Source organism: Rhinopithecus bieti, unplaced genomic scaffold, assembly GCF_001698545.2.
Source record: "Rhinopithecus bieti isolate Rb0 unplaced genomic scaffold, ASM169854v2 scaffold_30785, whole genome shotgun sequence".
Classification (NCBI taxonomy): Eukaryota; Metazoa; Chordata; class Mammalia; order Primates; family Cercopithecidae; genus Rhinopithecus; species Rhinopithecus bieti.
In genome coordinates, this window is record NW_016813379.1 from 832,153 (window position 1) to 852,193 (window position 20,041).

The window sequence follows — 20,041 nt, forward strand, 5'->3', positions numbered from 1 at the left end:
ACAGCCTGCAAGCCCCATTCGGTGCCTGGTCAATAACCACTCTCAACCACATTCATCTCTGCTCCAGCCACAGTGAAATCTGCCACAGAGGTCATCCCTACTGTCCCCTCTGCCCTATTCTCATCGTTTTATTAACATTATTCCTACATCTCATCTCAGTTAAAGGTTCACTTTCCTCAGGAAGCCTCTTTTAACTTCCTTGACCAGGTCAAATTCTCCTACTATAGCATCTCTTAGCTTCATGTTTGTGCTTGTTGCAGTTGCAATTCGCCATTTGTCTCAGTTAATGTCTCTTTCCTCACCAGATTGTAAGCTCCGTGAGGGAAAACTTAGCACTGGTTTTTGCTCATCATCGTAGCCCAGAATCTCAAAGACCTTCCATGATATTTATTGAATGAAGAGTGACTGAATAAACACATATCAAATGGTGCTTTTATTGAATATCTAATGTGAACCAAGCACTTTATGTACATTATCCTAGACCTCACTACAATCTGGAAGACAACTCGGATTTATTTTTTCATTTTAAAGATAAAGAAAACTGGAGCTCAAAGAAGTGTACTTATTGGAGATTACAGAGTTCATAAATGAGCTATTTAACCTATCCAGTATTAAAAAGCTAGTCTATCTGTTTCTATGGGCTGTGCAGTTTCAACCATAGCATACAGGATACTAAGGCTGGGGGGAAACTGGAAGGCATTTGATCTAATTCTGTCACCTTGCTAAGAGGAAAGCTGAGGCTCATGGTTAACCAAACCAAACCAAACCAAACCAAAACATACACATTCACACTGAACATCCATAGGAGAGCACAGATAGAATCTGTATCTCTCTTGACTTTGTTTTTTCGATTATCATATGTCATTTTAATCCTCTAGTAAAGAGTAGCAGCAGTGACTTAACAGATTTTTTTTTCCATCGCTGCTGCTGCTTAACCCCTTTGAGCCTCAATTTCTTTTTGTGTAAAAGGGGAACATCTCAACATTTTGTTGAGATGAGGTATGCAAAGTCCCTGGCTGCAGTGAGCAGTCAGCAATAAGTGCTATTTATTGGGCCAGGATTCCAACTACTTTCATAAAAATAGCAGGAACGTCAAATGGAAAGCCAACTTGATGGTAGGGGAGGTTTCTACCCACCAACTAATTCCACGTTTCTCAACCCTGCACTGAATGTTAAAATCACCTGGGGAACTTCTGAAAAGTTATGATGCCTGGTCCCAACCCCATGGAGCCTGGTTTATATAGGGACAAGATATCTATAGGTTTTTAAAGTTTCTCCAGGGGATTCTAATGACCACCCAGGGTGGAAAAGCATGGAGCTAACTGGGGTGCAGGACCAGTGTCCTTATAGGAAGTCAAAGGTTTGGTGACAAACAACCACTGAAGCACATTTTCAAGGTGAGATCCATTGGAATATATATTCCTATCCTTAATTTAGTTTAAAGTGATGAATATCTTTTTATTTTTGCAAAGAAAAAAAAAAACAACAGATTTTTAAAAATTTTGCACCACCCACCATTGCCAAAAGTGGCCATCCAGTGGTCATAGCTGAACCATTCTTGTAGCAAGGAATTCTGGAAAACTTCAGGGCATAGAGTCTTCTGGGACAGGGTGGGAGTGGAAATGCATGACTGAATGGTAAATAAAACCAATTTTCTTGTTGCTGGCTTTCTGGCTACTTAATGTAAAGCCATAATTATTTCCATAGCAACACACTCATCACATACAACATGAATATGTAGGTTCCCCAGAGGGAAGATGGAATAAACTGTATCTTTGTACACTTCACTTGAAAAAGTAAAATAAAGCTTGTATAATTCCAATCCACAGTTGCAGAAACAGGATTTTACATCCATGTAGATAATTATTCCAAATTCATCTATAACCACCAGAAATGAATGATGGGCTCACTGAGACCACAGAAAAATACCCTATAGAGTAGTGCACATCCATGATTTTGTTTTCCATGGTTTTGGTTGCCCATGGTCAACTACAATCCAAAAATATTAAGGTATTTAAAGAGAGAGTGCAAGAGTGAGAGTGTAAGCACACATTCACATAACCTTTATTGTGGCATATTGTAATAATTGCTCTATTTTATCATTAGTTATTAATGTTGACCTCTTACTGTGCCTAATTTATAAATTAAACTTTATCATAGGTACATATGTATAGAAAAAGAAACAAGAGTACAAGGTTCAGAATTCCAAATCTGAAAATCCGAAATCTGAAATGCTCTAAAATTTGAAACGGTTTGACTGCCAACATGATATTCATTGGAGCATTTTGGATTCTGGATTTTTGGATTTGGGATGCTCAAGCAGTGCAAATATTCCAAAATCCAAAAAACTCTGAAATCCTAGGCACTTCTGGTCTCAAGAGTTTTGGATAAGGGATACTCAACCTGTATAAATAGGGTTCAATGCTATCTGCAGTTTCAGGCATTCACTGGGGGTCCTTGAAACATATCTCCCATATAGAACAAGATAGGGACTACTGTAATTGATATGTATGTGTATGTGTTTTGTGAAAGACAGAGACAGAAACAGAAAAAGATGAAGAGACATAGAAAGACTTGAAATTATAGTACATGGAGATTTTTAGAGGGAAATCCATGTCATTAGTAGCATCCTTTCAGAATTAAAGCTCTCCAAGTACTCTGATTACTGAAGCACTTGAGACATTGGTACTAGATGGGCTCGCAGCTTGGAGATTACACTACAGGCTGTGGATCATGCAGGGAAAGAAGAAGAGTAGTAATGTGATTGTGGAACTTCCACAGAGGAGAGGTTGTGGGTAGCCATCTGGTGAGAAGGATTTGACAGAGTTGAGTGAGCATGAAGGTGTCTCAGAATATTTTAATTGAAGTCTTACTGTGGCTTTTATGCAGATTATATTTTTACTGAGTTTGAGTTGGAAATGGAGATGCGATAAAACTTTCTTGAGTCACTACTACTTGGTATTGCCACTGAGAAGAGCTCTCCAGTTTTCTCCTTTACCTCTTTAATGCCAAGGTCTATGGTTTCGAAGCTTCTCTAGGATCTATTATTCTGGATCTCAGGTGGATATTCCAAGTGAGGAGGGGTCCATCATACCTTGGGTGAGATCTAAGTAATGAGCACAGAGACTATCCTGGATTTCCTGGAAGAATCTCAATTCCGATCATTCCTCTGTGATTCCACAAGGAATTTTTAGATTGGGTATGCTAATTACTTGTACAGAAATCATTGTGTCTAGAGATATGACATGGTGATTCTCACTCTGACTGAATCTGTTTTAATGTTCTCTCTCCTTATATCTTTTCCTATACTCCCACATAAACACAAAAGCATCTCCATCTACCTACCTACCTACCTACCTCTTCACCTCTACCTACCTATATAGCCAATTCTCTTTATTGAAATATAGATGTAAGCGTGTGTGTATATAGAAAAAATATAAGTACACCTCCCATATTCAGAAAACTTGTATTGAATATGTATTATGCACAAGGTACTTTCATATACTCTTAAAATACTTCAATGAATAAAAAAAGAAAAAGTCTTTGTCCTTGTGAACTTTGTATTTTTGGGGTTAGGGGGAGCAATAGGCAATAAACAATAACTATAATAAACAAGTTACAATAAGAGATACACAAAAAATTAGCGTGGGGCAAACGGAATGAGGCATGGTGGCAGGTTGCAATTTTAAATAAGGGGGTCAGGAAATTCTACAGTGAAGTTATACTTGAATAGGTACAGGAGTATATTATCCAGGACTGGCTCTTGAACCTCAGAGCAAATGGGAAGTGTTTGGTTTAAGTTATGTGTTTTTTCCATTGCCGTATTTTCACTGAGATGTTGGAAGTCCCAGGAAACTGTATTGTTATATCAGTTCTTCAGTGGGCAGAAATCTGACTGAGAAAAGCCAGAGCCTAAGTTAATCAGAAAGAGACTGCAAAGAGCCAGGCTTTAGTTTAAAAAGTGAAGAACCAGACTGGAGAAATCAAGACCAGATCTTGATGACAGGTTGGCGTCAGCTTGGAGGCGTGAAGAAATTGGACAATTTATGGTCAGCAAGTCAGGTTGCATCATAATTCCTAGTCTGCACAAGAACTCAAGGGAAAGAACAAATAAGTTTTCTGGTTTTATTTTCAGTTTTTTTGCTCTCTGTTTTATGGATTTCAGACTCTTCAAAGATACTCTTTAGTGGCTTTGTTTCCAAATGAAAACCAGAAAAATGATGCTGGAATTTCATAGAGGCAGCAGCAGATAGAAGAGGGCTCCTCCTGTCTGCAACCCTGGGAATATTGTTTCTGATTGTAAACCAACTAACTGCAACATGAGAAGACACAACTAACTGTAGAAGTTGTGTGCAGTTAGTTGTGTCTAACTAGAGAAGACCAACTAACTGCAAAATGGAAAGCACAGATGGTGTGATGGTGTCCTGCCGAAGCCGAGAAGACACAAATAAAATTGAATTATTTACTGTTTGTAAGAGAGTGTTCTAAACCCAAGGCACCGATTCATAGATGCTATTATGGCCCTGTAAACACATTAAAAATCAAGTACAGATTCTGTTACACGTACCCAGTCCATCTTACAATGGTAAAGTCCAGAAATTGTCAACAGCCTAAAAGAATTCTAACTGCTCGTTGTATTAATGACATGTAATAATATATAATATTTATAATATTTTATACTATAATAATGTTATATTATCTTATTTCTTCTAGTCTTGATCCTGTTTGTTTTCAGGTCTTATCCATGAGGTCATTTAAAATATGTTCTGATTATATTTAAGGATGATTGCACTGCATGAAATCCTTCAGGGGTCTCACATTTCCTTTAGGATAAGATTCAAATGGCTTATGAAGCACTAGGAAGTCGTTTTGATCTGCCCCCCACATCTACCTCTCCAGACTTATCCTGTGCCACTGTCCCACAGGCATCCTTCCTGCTGCCGGAACAGCTTTATGCAGTTCCACGAATAAACCGTAGTGTTCCATGCAGCAGTGTCTTTGCTCACGATAGTTCCTTTGTCTAGAACATTCTTCCTGCCCTCATCCACCAGACTGGATTTATCTCTTCCTCCGCATAGTTCTTTTAACCTTTCTTTCTCAGTCAGACTGAATTGGGATCTGAGTCCCGTAAGACCTCAGGCAAACCTCTCTCATGGCTCTTACCAGCTTGAAATGTTAACAGTTGCTCTTTTTGTTTCTTATGCCAAAGACAAGGAATTTCTTGAGAGTAAAATTGAAATGATCTCTTACCCCAGCTTCTAGAATAGAATAATAGTGCTTAGTATATATAGTGGCTCAATGTATATGTGTGTATGTGAAATTAAATTGAAGCACTGAAGGTCTCAAATATTGCAATATCCACAAGGTAATGACTCTGGGAACTTTCTGGCAATCATTACACTAATGTCAGTGACAGAGATAGAGCTCAGTAAGTTATAACTATTATTTTAAGAAGCAATTTTCCAGGGTCAGCAGTTTACCATGAGATCCTACTGACTTTCTCCCTAACCCACAGGAGACATATTTGAGAGAGGAAGCGATAAATGGCTTTTCAATTCCATTTACTTCCACAGTTTGTAAACGCTACATCCCCACTGTTTTCATATAAACTCCAACCTGCATAGACATCGTACTATACATGTAATTTATCACCTTGTAACATGGCAGAATAGTTTGTCTTTAATCTAAGATGGACCAGCTAACAACTCTAACTGTGCAAGGCCATTCTGTGTCCAAATTAGAAAGCAGGTGAAATCTGTGCAATTATAGGACACACATCTGGACCTGGCTCTTCTCTCTATGCCTCCATTCCATTTGCCCAGGCTCTGGGTCCCCAGCACTGTGTCCTGTGCAAAGCTGACCTCCATTGCTACACTACTGCTTGTCCAAACCTTCCCGCCTTGAGGCTCTTTTCGGTGCTTCTGATTTGCCAATCTATTGAACTAATTCCTGTTAAGCCAATGCCATAGATTCATAGAAGCTTAGAGTTTTAACCCTTGAGGTCTAATGCAGGACCTTCATTTTACAGAGGAGAAATAGAAGGTCTGGAGAAAGAGAGGTAACCAGCCCAAATTCATAGAGCGGACAGGCAGAATTATTATCTGGGTTCTCCCTGACATTCCAGTATAGTCCCACCGACCTAAACTCTAATCCCTGCTCAGCCATTTACTGATACAGTTACGGAAAACTTGCTGAAACTCTCAAAGTCTTTGTCCTTGTCCTCTGTAAAATCCAGAAAATGGTAACTTCCAACTCACAGGGTTGTTATAAAGGTTAAATAACAATATATAGGCCGGGCACAGTGGCTCAAGCCTATAATCCCAGCACTTTGGGAGGCCGAGGCGGGTGATCACCTCAGGTCAGGAGTTGGAGACCAGCCTGACAAACATGGTGAAACCCTGTCTCTACTAAATACAAAAAATTAGCCGGGCTTGGTGGCGCATACTTTAATCCCAGCTACTTGAGAGGCTGAGGCAGGAGAATCCCTTGAACCCGGGAGGTGGAGGTTGCATTGAACCAAGAATGTGCCATTGCACTCCAGCCTGGGCAACAAGAGCAAAACTCCATGTCAAAAAAAAAAAAAAAGACATATATCACGGATTTAGCACAGCTTCTAACATGCACTAAACACTTAATAAATGCTGAAGAAATTGACCCATTTCATGCCAGGCTGGGGCCTTGGAGCAGGATCTTAGGGAAGATGCTTTAGAGCAGGGTTCCCTTTTAGCCTTCAGCTCAGCCAGTAGATGTTTATTTTGACCACTTCCAGTAGTGCACTTTGCTCACAGGTCTTTCAAGATAAACGGAACGTCCCTAATAATTAATGTTTTGGTTATGTGCCCACTTGAGAAGAGATGCCACTTCAGCCTCTTCTCTCTCCGTGGTGCAGCCCGGTCCTAGCGTCTCTCCATCCGGGTTCCCCGCGGACTCCCAGGACGCGGTCCACTGCTTCTGCGACTCTGTGGAGGGTTTCCGCGGGATGCTCAAGGGGGCAGTGTGGTCCTGCCGAAGAGGGCCGCCTCGCCTCGAGGAACGCCTTGGCCATTTTCACAGGAAAATGTTTACCCTGGAAATTAAATTATATTTGGGATTTTGGGTTTCCCCTCCCCCACCCCGCCGTGGGAGGTTTCGGAAAGTTACTGTGGTGCCCAGCGCAGTCAGAGGCCTGTCAGCATTTCAGCTCCGCGCGGCGGGCCCTGCGGCCTCCTTCAGCACCTGGGACCCCCGGGACCCCGGGCGTGTGAGGGCCGCCAGCCCCCGCCCCACTCCGCCACCGTGAGGCCCCTGGCTCCGCACCAGCCCAGCAACACCCCCTCCCCCTGTTCTCCCATCTTTAGCCACTTTCGGATCAACAGCTTAGGATGAATTTAAAACTTAAGTTGGATGGTTTGAGAGGGTTGGGATGTGTGTGTGTGTGTGGTGTGTGTGTGTGCCCAAATATTTCTGAGAAAGTGCTCTTGAAATGCGCCCTGTGTATCCATGGATTCATGCATATTCATAGCCTGTTCCTTTCTGTAGGTTCAGGTTTTTCTTTTCTGCAAACGAGGCATTAAATGAATTCTAAGGTCTCTTGCATCTCTGACATTCCAGAGTTCTAGATATATAAGAATAGAGAGGAATCTGTGAAAAAGCCCAGTCCTGGGGAACTCCTTCCTTTCTCTGTGGCTTTACACAATGAAACCATCACCCAATACTCTTGATAACTTAAAGATGAAAATTTCCTGTTCTGCAGATATCCTGCTCAATTCACCTATCATTTACCACCAAATATAGATTCACTGCACTTTGTCCTGTGTCAGGGACAGGGGTGGCTTCTGCACATAAAGTGGAGAAGAAAACAGGTACAGTTCCTGCTCTCATGGGCCTTGAGGATTCGTGGGGATATAGATGCTGCATCAATAATCACACATAGAGGGGGTGAAATTACAAATGGAGATGAGTGCTGTGCAGGGAAAGTAAAGGGTAAAATACACTGTAAAGAGGATCTAATTTAGCATTAGGGATCAGTGAAAGGGGAAGTGATTTTCTAGCTAAGATATAAAGGACAGATGGAAGGTGGCCAAGCAGAGTGTCTGTGTGGCACATGATGTGTAAGAACCTAATTACTGCCATAGAATGGCTGTTTGAGAGTGATAAACCCCCTCTTTTGGCATCCAAGGAAGAAATTAAGTCAGTCTAATTCTCAGAGAATGCTTATAGCAAAGTCCATGATATTTTTTGTAGGTAGTTTATATTGTTAAAGATTAAGAGCATCTCACAGTGAGAAGAAACCTCAGAGGTCACCTGACTCAAATCTGTTCTGATTTAGGAATCTCCTTCAAAATATGCTATACAAGTATCAAGATTCTGCCAGGAGTCTCAGCTACTCAAGAGTCATTTTTTCCCACTCTTGACAAGTTATTTTCCTTCCATTGAGTTCTTATATTCCCATTACTTAGATTTTCCTTGCTAGACTGTAAATTCCATAGGGCAGGAATTTTATCTTCTTTGTTCAATGGACGTTATCTCAAGTGTCATGAACAGGGATTGTCGTGTAGTAGCCTTTCAAAGCACATTTATTGGATGAATTCGTTGAGACTAAAATAGGCCTCCCTAAATTTTTGCTCATTAGACTTAGTTCTGCTCTCTAGAACAACAAAGAACAAACCTAACATCTTATGTAAGGACAGTCTTATGGTCATTTAAAAATAGCTCTAATTTTCTGGTTATTCTCTTCTCTCTGCTAAATATTTCCAAGTATGTAGTTTTGGAACTCTCAACATTTTGATCACTAATTGTAATTCAATTTGACATGACAGGTCACCTGATGTGTTTTGGCTCCGTGGCCCCCCCCAAATTTCATCTTGCTTGTAATCCCCAGGTGTTGAGGGAGAGACTTGGTGAGAAGTGATTGGATCATGGGGTCGTTTCCCCTATACGTTGTTCTGCTGATAGTGAGTGAGTTCTCAGGAGAGACGACAGTTTTAAGTGTGGCATTTCCTCACTCTTTCTCTCTCTCTCCTGCTGCCATGTAAGACATGCCTTGCTTCCTCTTTGCCTTCCACCATGATTGTAAGTTTCCTGAGGCCTCCTTAGCCATATGGAACTGTGAGTCAATTAAACCTCCTTTCTTTATAAATTACTCAGTCTCAGGTAGTGTATTCATAGGAGTTTGAAAACAGACTAATACATCAACCAAATATGAATCTCCTTCCCTATATGATCACCTATCTATCATTGCTCTATTGTTGTTACATAAGTGTCTTTCTTTTACTCTTAACCTCTCCATACATTTTCCTATTTAATAAAGACTAAGCACAAAAATAAGTGAGTTTGGAGTTGCTGCTTTCGATTAGGACATTGAACATTGCAGAAGACTTTCACACTCACAGTAAACAAAACAAAACAAAATGCCAGAAATATAGCATATAACATATACTTACCTCTGTCAGTCAAGGTTCTCCAGAGAAACAGAGCCATTAAAGTGTATATGGAAAAAGAAAAAAGAGAGAGAGAGAGAAAATAAGGAATTAGCTCATGCAGTTATAAAGACTAAGGACCAATATTTGTGTTCAATAAGCTGGAGACCTGGTAGAGCCAATGTGCACTTCTGGTATGAGTCTGAAGGCCTGAGAACCAGGAAAGCTGATCGTGTAAGTTCCAGTCTGAAAGCTGGCAGTCTAAAGACTCAAGAAGAGGTGATGTTTCAGTTTGAGTCCAAAGACTAATGTCTTGGCTCAAAGCAGTCAGGCAGGAAGAGTTCCCTCTTGTTCGAGGGAGGGTCAGCCTTTTTGTTCTATTCAGGTTTTCACCTGTTGGATGATGTCTATCCATATTACAGAGGGCAATCTACTATTCAGTCTACCAATTCAAACATTAATCTCATCTCCAAATAACCATATCCAGAATAATTTTTTTTTTGGTTTGTTTTTTTGAGACAGAGCCTCACTCTGTCTCCCAGGCTGGAGTAGAGTGGTGAGATTTCAGCTCACTGCAACCTCCACCTCCCAGGTTTGAGCAAGTCTCATGCTTCAGCCTCCCAAGTCACTGGGACTACAGGTGCATGCCACCACACCCGGCTAATTTTTACATTTTCTTAGTAGAGACAGGGTTTCGCCATGTTGGCCAGGCTGCTCCTGAACTCTTGACCTCAAGTGATCCACCCTTCTCAGCCTCCCCGAGTGCTGGGATTACAGGCGTGAGTCACCATGCTCGGCCCAGAATAATGTTTCATCAACTATCCAGGCAACCTGCAGCCTAGTCAAGTTGACACATAAAATTAACCATCATATTACCTATCAGACTGTCAAAGAAAAGTGTGTGTAAGGAAGCTTTGAAGAATTAACTCACAGTGAGAGATAGGACCTCATAGGTGAGCAATAGCTAGTGGCATCTTCTGGGAGGAGAGTAATTGGTTGGGTTTGTGTACAGGCAGAGAGAGAAGAAAGTTTTACCCTCACTAGGTCCAGAGGAACCTGTAGAACTAATGGCGATCATGAGAGCAGATGCGACAGATTAGATTCAGAAAAACTCCTCATGCAGTAATAGTTGGCTTGAATAATTATTCTTTCTAATACTTATCCCCTCCACAATTTTGCTGTGAACTGACAGTGCAGGCAGGACCAAAACCAAGAAAGAACTTATTCACTCTCAAACATTCTTCGGGTTTGGAAACTGGCCTTAACCCATTCAATCCAAAGGTGATAACTGTGGCCCAACCCCTTACTGGCTTCAGGATCAAACACTGATAATGAGACGCAAACCCAGAATCATCAGTGCCTACAGCCACAGAGCTGGAAGTTGGGAATCATGCTAACCAGAAATGTATTTGACTTTTTAATGCTGGGGTCCAATCCCAAATTAACTTATCTCATAATAAAATGTAAATGATCACTCTCTCAATTTAGGTATCACACATAGAAAAGAGTTCATACTTACTGGAATAAATCAAACAAAAAGTGGTATAACTCAGTCTCCATTGTAATTGTATGCACAATTTAATACAGGAAAATATTATGAGATGTGAAGAAGATAATATCTATCATCAAAAAATAATTTAACAAAAACACAGAGTAACTAGATGTTGCAACAAGCAGACAAGGAGTTACACATATTATTATAATAATGTTTTAGGATGTATAGGAAAAGATGAAAAAGTAAATGAATAAGCAAAGATCTTAAGAGAGGTTTGGAAAGTATTAAAAAAAGAGCCAAAATAGAAATTCTGCAGCTAAAAAGTACAGTAGCTAAAATAAATACATATTAGATGGCTGAAAAGGAAATCTCTAGCTCCAGATGGTTTTACTGACAAATTCTACCAAACATTTGAAAAATAGCACTAGGGTCGGGTGCGGTGGCTTACGCCTGTAATTCTAGCACTTTGGGAGGCCGAGCTGGGTAGATCACCTGAGGTCAGGAGTTCAAAACCAGCCTGGCAAACATGGTGAAACCCCATCTCTACTAAAAATACAAAAAATAGCTGGGGGTGGTGGCGGGCACCTGTACTCCCAGCTACTCAGGAGGCTGAGGCAAGAGAATTGCTTGAACTCAGGAGGTGGAGGTTGCAGTGAGCTCGGATCTTGCCATTATACTCCAGCCTGGGCAACGAGAGCGAAACTCTTGTCTCAAAATTAAATAAATAAATAGAAATAAAGAATAGCACTAATTCTACACAGTATCTTCCAAATATTAAAAGGAGAGGAAAGATTCAGTTCATTTTATAAGTCGAACATTACCCTAACACTAAGATCAAACATAGACATAGATCAATGCCAAAAACACAAAACTATAGACCAATATTTCTCATTATCGGAGATTCAAGAATTAAAAAAATTTTAGCAAATTGAATTCATCCATATAAAAGTATACCATAACCAAGAAGAGTTTATTCCAGGAATACAAAGACTGGTTTTGTATTCAAAAAAATTATCAATATAATTTGACATATTACAGTGGATTTTGGTTTATATTAACTAAAGTTTATATTTATTAGTTTATACATAAACAGTTTAAATAAGAAAGACTTCATGATCATGTCAAATCATGCAGAAAGACCATTCAAAATTGAATATAATGTGACCTAAATTATACTCATTTTTATACCAATTTGGTCATAAAGTGTAACCTTTAGTATCTTTCATTGAGAAAGGCACCCACAAAAGCAAATGTACCTAGGGCTTATGAAAGTCACAAAGCAATCCTACTCTGGAATTATATAGATAATAATTAGTTGGTAATCTTAAACAAGTTACATCACTGTAATGTATCAATTTGCTTCCTTATCTATACAATAGGGGATAATTAATAGATTTTATTTCATAGGAGTGTTGATTTTCAAAAGATTATACAAGCACCTAAAAGGTTATTAAACTGCTTTTTGTATAAGGAATAACTATAAATGGTAGCTGCTCTTAAAATGCATATATATGATATGCTATGTACTTTGCTTAAACATTCTGTATTTTTAGTTTATCAGTTAAATTGGGTTAGGATATTTGTATTACAAGACATTATACGTTTTGGAGATTCTTTTCAGTTTCACAAAGTTTGCATAAGGTTTAAAAACTGCAGTTATACTTTTCATGCTAATTCCCATCCTAGCATTTATGCAAAGATCTACAAAGATCCAACCAACTCCTGTGGGCTTTTTATGGGATGATGATTCTGTCACACACTTTCTATGGCACATAGGTCTCAGTTTTCTTCTCAGTAGGAGAAAATGACTTAGATTCACCCACTTTTACTTTATACTTAGTCCTCTGTTTGTTTTTCTCCTCTATATAAAAAGCACTTAATGGTGGAAAAGCTTTTAAAGATAGAATTTGTTACCATTGGTCAGAGATTTTTCTCCATATGAAATTCATTGACCCTATTGGATCAAACTGGTCTGACTAGCGTCATGTTCTAATTTAGCAATTCTAAAACCCAGCTACAGAAGCAGAGGGTTGTTGCTTTTTAATACAAACCACTGTCTCTCACTCTGCTGATTCAGGTTTCTTAGAGAAATTATTTTAAAAGCTCTCAGGTGATTCTAATGATTGACTAGATTTGGAAACCAAAGTCTTCTCTACTATCCAAACTATCACTCATGTGAAAAAGCATTGTTATTTTATGAAAATGGACTAGGGCAAGGGGAAGGAGCTCTGGCCATTGATGCCAAAAAAGCTCTTAGATACTATTTTTTCTTAAAAGTCTGATTATGTGTAGAGTGATGAAAATTTGTTTAACATAGTCATCTTAGTCATTACTGAGGCATGAATGACTTTGAGAATCTTATCAGTGCTATACATAGACCGTTTCTCCAGGAAATTCAGAACACTTCACAGACAGTTTCAGAGAGTAAAGACTTTTTAGAATATTTCTTTAACAGAACTTTCAGAGGAGCTGAAATGGACTATGGAGGTTGTCTGTAAGGTGACCCACTCAAGTTCTCAGCTAGCACGTCGAATTGGATGCTATTGGGCAATACTGGAGGCCAACCACACTGCAGAGTTTATTCTACTACATTCAGCTGTCTTTTCTTTTCTTTTTAAAGGAGGATAATCCAATATATTATGTCCAAACTTTAGTTACTTGGCTCACAAATAATAATGGAAACCTCCCTTCTCAGAGAGTGACAGAAAATAAAATACAGGCTGTGGGAAAACTCTATACATCCTTGGGTCTCAGTTTTCTTCATAAGATGAAAGGACTTATTGGGTCAAAGCAATGGATTTATTTTTTTTTTCTGACTATGTTTTTAATTTCAAAATATTTTAACCATACTAAATGAAATGATATAACAAACCTACATATATTTACTATCTGAATCAAAAAACCTTAATATTCTGCCATATTGGCTTCCAGTTTTTTAGAAGAGGTAAAATGGAACAACCACAATTGAAAATCACTGTATGTACTATCTTGATCTCATCTACCTGCCTTCCAGAGGTAGCTACAATCCTGAAGCTGCTGTGTGTCATCCTATTATTGTTTTTGACTTATATCACTTATACATCAAAAAATGTAATACAGTATAATCCTACAAGTTTTGGAATTTGGGTTGAATCAAATTTTATCAGACTTGACATATTGTTTTGCAATTTATTTTTTCACTCAACTTTATATTTTTGAGATATTTTCATTTTGACATTTGTACCTCCAGTTCATACATTTTACGTGTTATATATTATTCTGTTGAAGTAATGTATACTAAAATCTTGGAGTAAGTGTGAAATTCAGGTGCAATGGAATTTATCTTTGAAGAATAAGACAAGAGCATGTCTTCTTATCTCCAATACCCTTTCAGCATAATTTCATTGAACATAACCCTGAAACAAAAGGGGGTGACAAAGAACTGGAAAAGTCTTGGTACTGTAACCGCTCTCCTGGAATTTTATTCCAAATATAAGACCAAGAAACACTCCCATTGATATTTAAGCTGGGTCATACAACTTCACCAGGTACTGCCAAACCATAGATAGTGGGACCCAAGCATTGCAACATCTCATAACTAAAATCCTTATTTTACCTGGCTGAATGTTTGAACCTCATTTATTGTGTTTTAGAGAGATTTTACTGTATAATAATTAATTTATATGTTCTCCTATTGATGAATATTTTGGTCATTTCTAATCACTCATTCCTAGTGTATTTAATATCATTTTATGTTTTCTTCTATCCAGGTCTGAGTATTTCTCTAGAGAATTCATCTAGGAGTGACACTGTTGAATAAACAGCTCTGCAGATCTTCTCCTGTAAGTGATTGTATCAATTTATTCTCCAACCAGCCATTATGGGCTGAATATCTGTGCCCTCCTCAAACTCATGTGTTGAAGCCTCAACCCCTAGTGTGATAGTATCTGGAGGTGGGACCATTGGGAGGTAATTAGGTTTAGATTAGGTCACAAGGGTGGAGGCTTTATGGTGTCCTTATAAGAACAGGAAGTGAAATGAGAGCTCTCTCTGTCAGCATGAACACAGAGAAGAGATCATGTGAGCACACGGAGAGATGGCAGCTGTGTGCCAGCCAGCAAGAGGGCCCTTACCAAGAACAGAATCTGTTGGCACCTTCGTCTTGGACTTCCCAGCCTCCAGAATGCTGAGAAATAAATGTCTATGGTTTAAGTCACCTAGTCTGCAGTATTTTATTATAACAGCCTGGGCTGACTAAGACACTAGAATTTACGAAACTTCTCATTGATCCACCACTTCATTCAGCATTTACTGGCATTGTCAGATTGATGCAAATCTGATAAATATAAAAAGGTATCCCATTTTGGTATTAATTTACATTTCCCTGATAACTGGGGAGGTGTAATATGTTTTAATGTTTTGGTCCCTTTGATTACCACCTGCAAAGTAACTGTTTACAGATTTATCACATTTTTAAAAGAATAGTTGTCTTTTCATTATTGGTTATGTTCATATGTCATAGGTTTGTTTATAATATATTAACATATGAATTTATATTTTAAATATAACATATCTATTTATATAAACATATGTATATAACACATATATAAGTTTGTATAACATATATGTTATTTATATAAAACATGTTACCTACATATTTATAACATGTTATAAATATATTTATAGTTATATGTTATATATTACACATATAATATTAACATATAGTTATATTATTATATATAGCATTTATTTATATGCTATGTGTTGTCTATTATACACACATTAACACATATGTTAATATTCAACATAACATATATTTAAATTATAACATAAATTTATAACATATACATATTTTAACATATAAAACGTATATATGTTGCATATTATAACATATGTTATACATCTAGCATAACATTAACATATATTATATGTATTAATATTATCTTTCAGTTCGTGGCTTATCTTTTAATTTCGCTTATGGTGGTTTTCTGTCCTATACAAGTATTTACTTTAAAAAACCTGTTGAAACATAAGCTATGTGCAGGAAATTGCACACAGCATAGGTGTACAGCATTAAGAACACACCTACGTAGCCAGCACCCCAGAGGCCCCATCATGCTCCCCCTCAACAAACCTTCCCACAAACTTAACCACTATCTATCTACATTGCCAACACTACTTAGTTGTGTCTGTTTTCTGAACTTCAAATAAATGGAATAGTGCAAAATACATTATATTCCTCAATATCATGCTACTTAAAGGTTTCTGTGTTTTTTTGTAAGGCCATAGTTTGTTCCTTCTCCTAATTCTATATTTTATTATTAGGATATACCATAGATTATTTCTTCTACTATTAATAGACTTTTTCTTCTCAGTTCTTGGCTAATACGAATAGTTTTCCTATGAACATTCCTATACATGTTGGAGAACCTATGCAAACAGAACATTTTGGTTTGACATATAGCTACAAGTGGAATTGCTGGTCCTAGAGTCTGCACAGTGCTGCACAGTATTCCTAGTACTACACATTGTTTCAAAATTTTACACCAATCTCTACTTCTACCAGCAATGCATAAGCCGTCCTATTGCTCCACAACAATGCTATCTTTTGATATTGACAATAATTTTCATTATAGCCGTTCTTTATGTGGAGTATAGGCTCTTGGTAGTTGCAATACATATTTTTCTGGTGATGAATGAAGCTGAATATCTTTAAAAATTCTGTTTATTGGAATTTGAATTTCCTCATCTTTTGTAAGGGCTGTTCAAGTCTTTGGTTTATTTGAGGGAAGGGTTGTCTGTATTTATCTTTTCTTGGTATATTCTGGACCCAAATACTTAACATATACATGTTATATATGTATATGTATATTACATATGGTGTGTTATGTGTAAAACATACATAGGTATGTATATATGTTGTACATGTATGTATATGTATGAATATGTATATTCACCCAGAAATATATATGCACATATGTAAGTATATATACATAATATATGATATATATTTTTTATATGTAGGAGTGAGGTGTATCACCTCACTCAGTGATCTGTCATTCAATCCCTAATGGCATTTTTTTCTTCACTGTATGACTTTTCTATGCTTTCTATATTTTATATTTACATATTCTGTGTTTTCTATATATCTTGAATCATAAAATTACCTTTTAAAAATTGAGGCATAGCATAGTCACCGAAAGGCACACTTCAGTGCATAACTCAAAATTTCACACCTTGAACATGTCCAAGTAACCTGGCCCCAGATGAAGAAACAGGATTATCGCAAGTCCCAAGTCTTCCTTGCATTTCCTTCCAGTCACAGTTTTCCCGGTGGGGGTGGGGGGGTGGGGTCACTAACCTGACTTCTAAATCCATGGAGTGGGTTTTCATATTTTTACATTTAATATAAATAATGTGATACTTTTTTTGGGGGGGCGTCTGGTTTAGTTTGTTTAATAATAGGTTTTGTTGTGTCTTAGTCCTTTCGGGCTACTATAACAAAATACCATAAACTCAATGGCTTATAAGAAACAGAAATTTACTCCTCACAGTTCTAGAGGCTGAGGAGTCCAATATCAGGGCACCAGCATATTCAGTGGCTGATGAGGCTTCATTTCTGGTTCATAGATGACACCTTCTAGCTATGTCCACATAAGGTGGAAGGGAGAACGTAGATCTCTGGGGCTTCTTTTATAAGGGCACTAATCCTATTTATGAGGGTAGAAGCTTCCTGTCTTAATCACCTTTTTAAGTCCTCATTTCCTATTATTATCACCTCTGAGGTTAGGTTTACAACATGTGACTTTTGCAGAGATGCAAACATTTAGACCATAGCAGTTGCTTGTAGCAACTATTTTATTGTTAAATAGAATTCTCTTCTCTCAATATACCATAATGTATTAATCCTACTCTAGATGGATATTTTGATAGTTTTTATGTTGTAGCTATTACAAATAACACAGCTATGAATGATCAATCTTGCAGATTTTTTGAGAGAATATGTATGCATTTCTTAGGTGTAGAATTGCTGGTTTGTAGGATATGCATGTGTTCAGCATTAGTGGATACTTCCAAATAGTTTCTCCAGTCTTTCTTTTTTAAAGCCAATCTACACTCCCCTCAGCTGTCTTTAGACATTTGAAGAAGCCAGGCAAGTCCAGAAAACTAAAAAGCCCACCTACAGACTTGAAGGTGAAACAAATGGTTATGGCTTTGAACCATTGAGATTAAGAGTAGTTTGTTATACGATATTAGTGTCTCAATATACACCTGATAGACTTGCATTCTTAGAACAAACTCTCATTTGGTTATATTATCCTTTTATATACCACTGAATTCTACTTGTTAATATTTAGACTAATTTTTAAAATTTTTGCATCTATGTTCATTAGTCTGTTGTCTTTTAAATTGCCTTTTTTTTGTAATGTCCTTGTCAAATTTTAATACCAAGTTACGCTGACCTGATAACTTGAGATGAGAATATTCCCCTCCCCAATCCTAAACATTTCCTCCCCTAATCTCTGGAAGAGTGTGTGAGAAATTGGTGGTGTTTCTTCCTTAAATGTCAGGGAGAAATCACTGGGAAAGCCTTCTAGTCTGTGAGATTATTTAATAGAAAGAATTTAAATTGTAGATCAATTTAATTAACATATATGAAATTATTAATATTTATTTCTTCTCATTTCAGTTTTGGGGATTTCTAGAAAGGTGTCAATTTCACTGAAATTCTCAAGTTTACCTATATAAAGTTGTTAATATCCTTTTATTATCTAGTAATATCTGCAACATGTATCTGTGGCGATGACTTCATTTTAATGTCTGATATTAAGGGGTTTTCCCCTTCTCTATTTTTGATCTTTTTTAGCTGAGTCCATTAACTTTATTAGCCTGTTTTGTTCTAAGAACCATTTTATTGTTTAATTTTTATATTAATAAATTTGTCTTCTATTTTATCAATTTGTTCACATTAAGATTTCTGTTTTTTTTTCCTCACTTTCTTGGGTTTTTTTTTTTTTTCAAAATTTTAGATTGGATACTTTCATATTTTCTAATATATTCACTTTAAGCCTAAAAATTTTATCATTAATAGCTTTAGCTTTACTTCACATTGTCTAATAGCAGTACATTCATCATTAATTAGCTCAAATTCTTTGTATCATTTTTTGTTAATTCTCTTTTGATGTGGATTATTTGGAAGTATACTATTTTTTAAAGAGTAGAAATTTTCTGGTGATCTGTTTGTTTTCAATTTGTTGGTACATTCTCCTGTGGTCAGAAAACAGGCTCTGAATGATGTATCTATCCTTGTTCTGTGTCCCGAGCAAAGAACAGGTTCAGGGTATAAAATTATGGCACCATCTTCAAATTGTGAGTTGCAGCGTCTTGTGGTTCTTTGAGTTACCTAAGAGTCAGAAAGAGAAAAACCAGGCTGAATTATATTCTTCCCCTGCCCTATTTCATTTTCTTTACAGCACATATACCTTATCTGTTTTACTTACTAGGTTTTGGTGTACGAGTTTTTTAAAAAGAATTTCACACCCCAACTCTACCAAAAATACAAAATTTAACCGGGCATGGTGGCGTGTGCCTGTAGTCCCAGCTACTTGGGAGGCTAAGGCAGGAGAATCACTGGAACCAGGGAGGCAGAGGTTGTGGTGAGCTCAGATCACACCATTGCACTCCAGCTGGGTGACAGAGCAAGACTCTGTCTCAAATAAAAAAGAAAAAAAAAACCAACAGAATTTCGCTGCTGAAAGTGTTTATAAACCATTGTATTATTAGAATACCCTGCAGTAGTCTTGTTATAAAGTTTCATTATTCTATATATTTTGCTACTAGCAAAAATCATATTACTCTGCTGGGTTCAGAATGATCTAATCAGGTTAACATGGTATGCTGACCTCCATACAGTTGATTCATTAAACTGATCCAGTTACATTATTATTATGTTAATGTACATGTATGATCTATGTGTGAATGACCAGATGGGCCTCTGCTAAGTTTTATAAAAACCAATATAGATAGTAATCAAGTAATCTACTAAAAAAATTCAACCCATCCTAAAAATCAAAGATATGCATGTTAAAGCAGCAGTGTCATATAATTTTCTTTCTTTATCAGAATGGCAAAGATTAAGTGTTTTATATACTTCTAGTGAGAATCTGTA

At 37.4% G+C, this 20,041-nt stretch overlaps 1 long non-coding RNA gene across 1 annotated transcript in view; it reads left to right on the plus strand.

The window, feature by feature from the left end:
- LOC108512765 (uncharacterized) overlaps positions 1–20,041 on the plus strand; it is a 50,258-nt gene that overhangs the window by 24,391 nt on the left and 5,826 nt on the right. Inside the window, exon 4 of the long non-coding RNA XR_001880687.1 lies at positions 14,643–14,714. This is a non-coding gene — a long non-coding RNA (uncharacterized LOC108512765). The remainder of the gene's footprint in view (positions 1–14,642; positions 14,715–20,041) is intronic.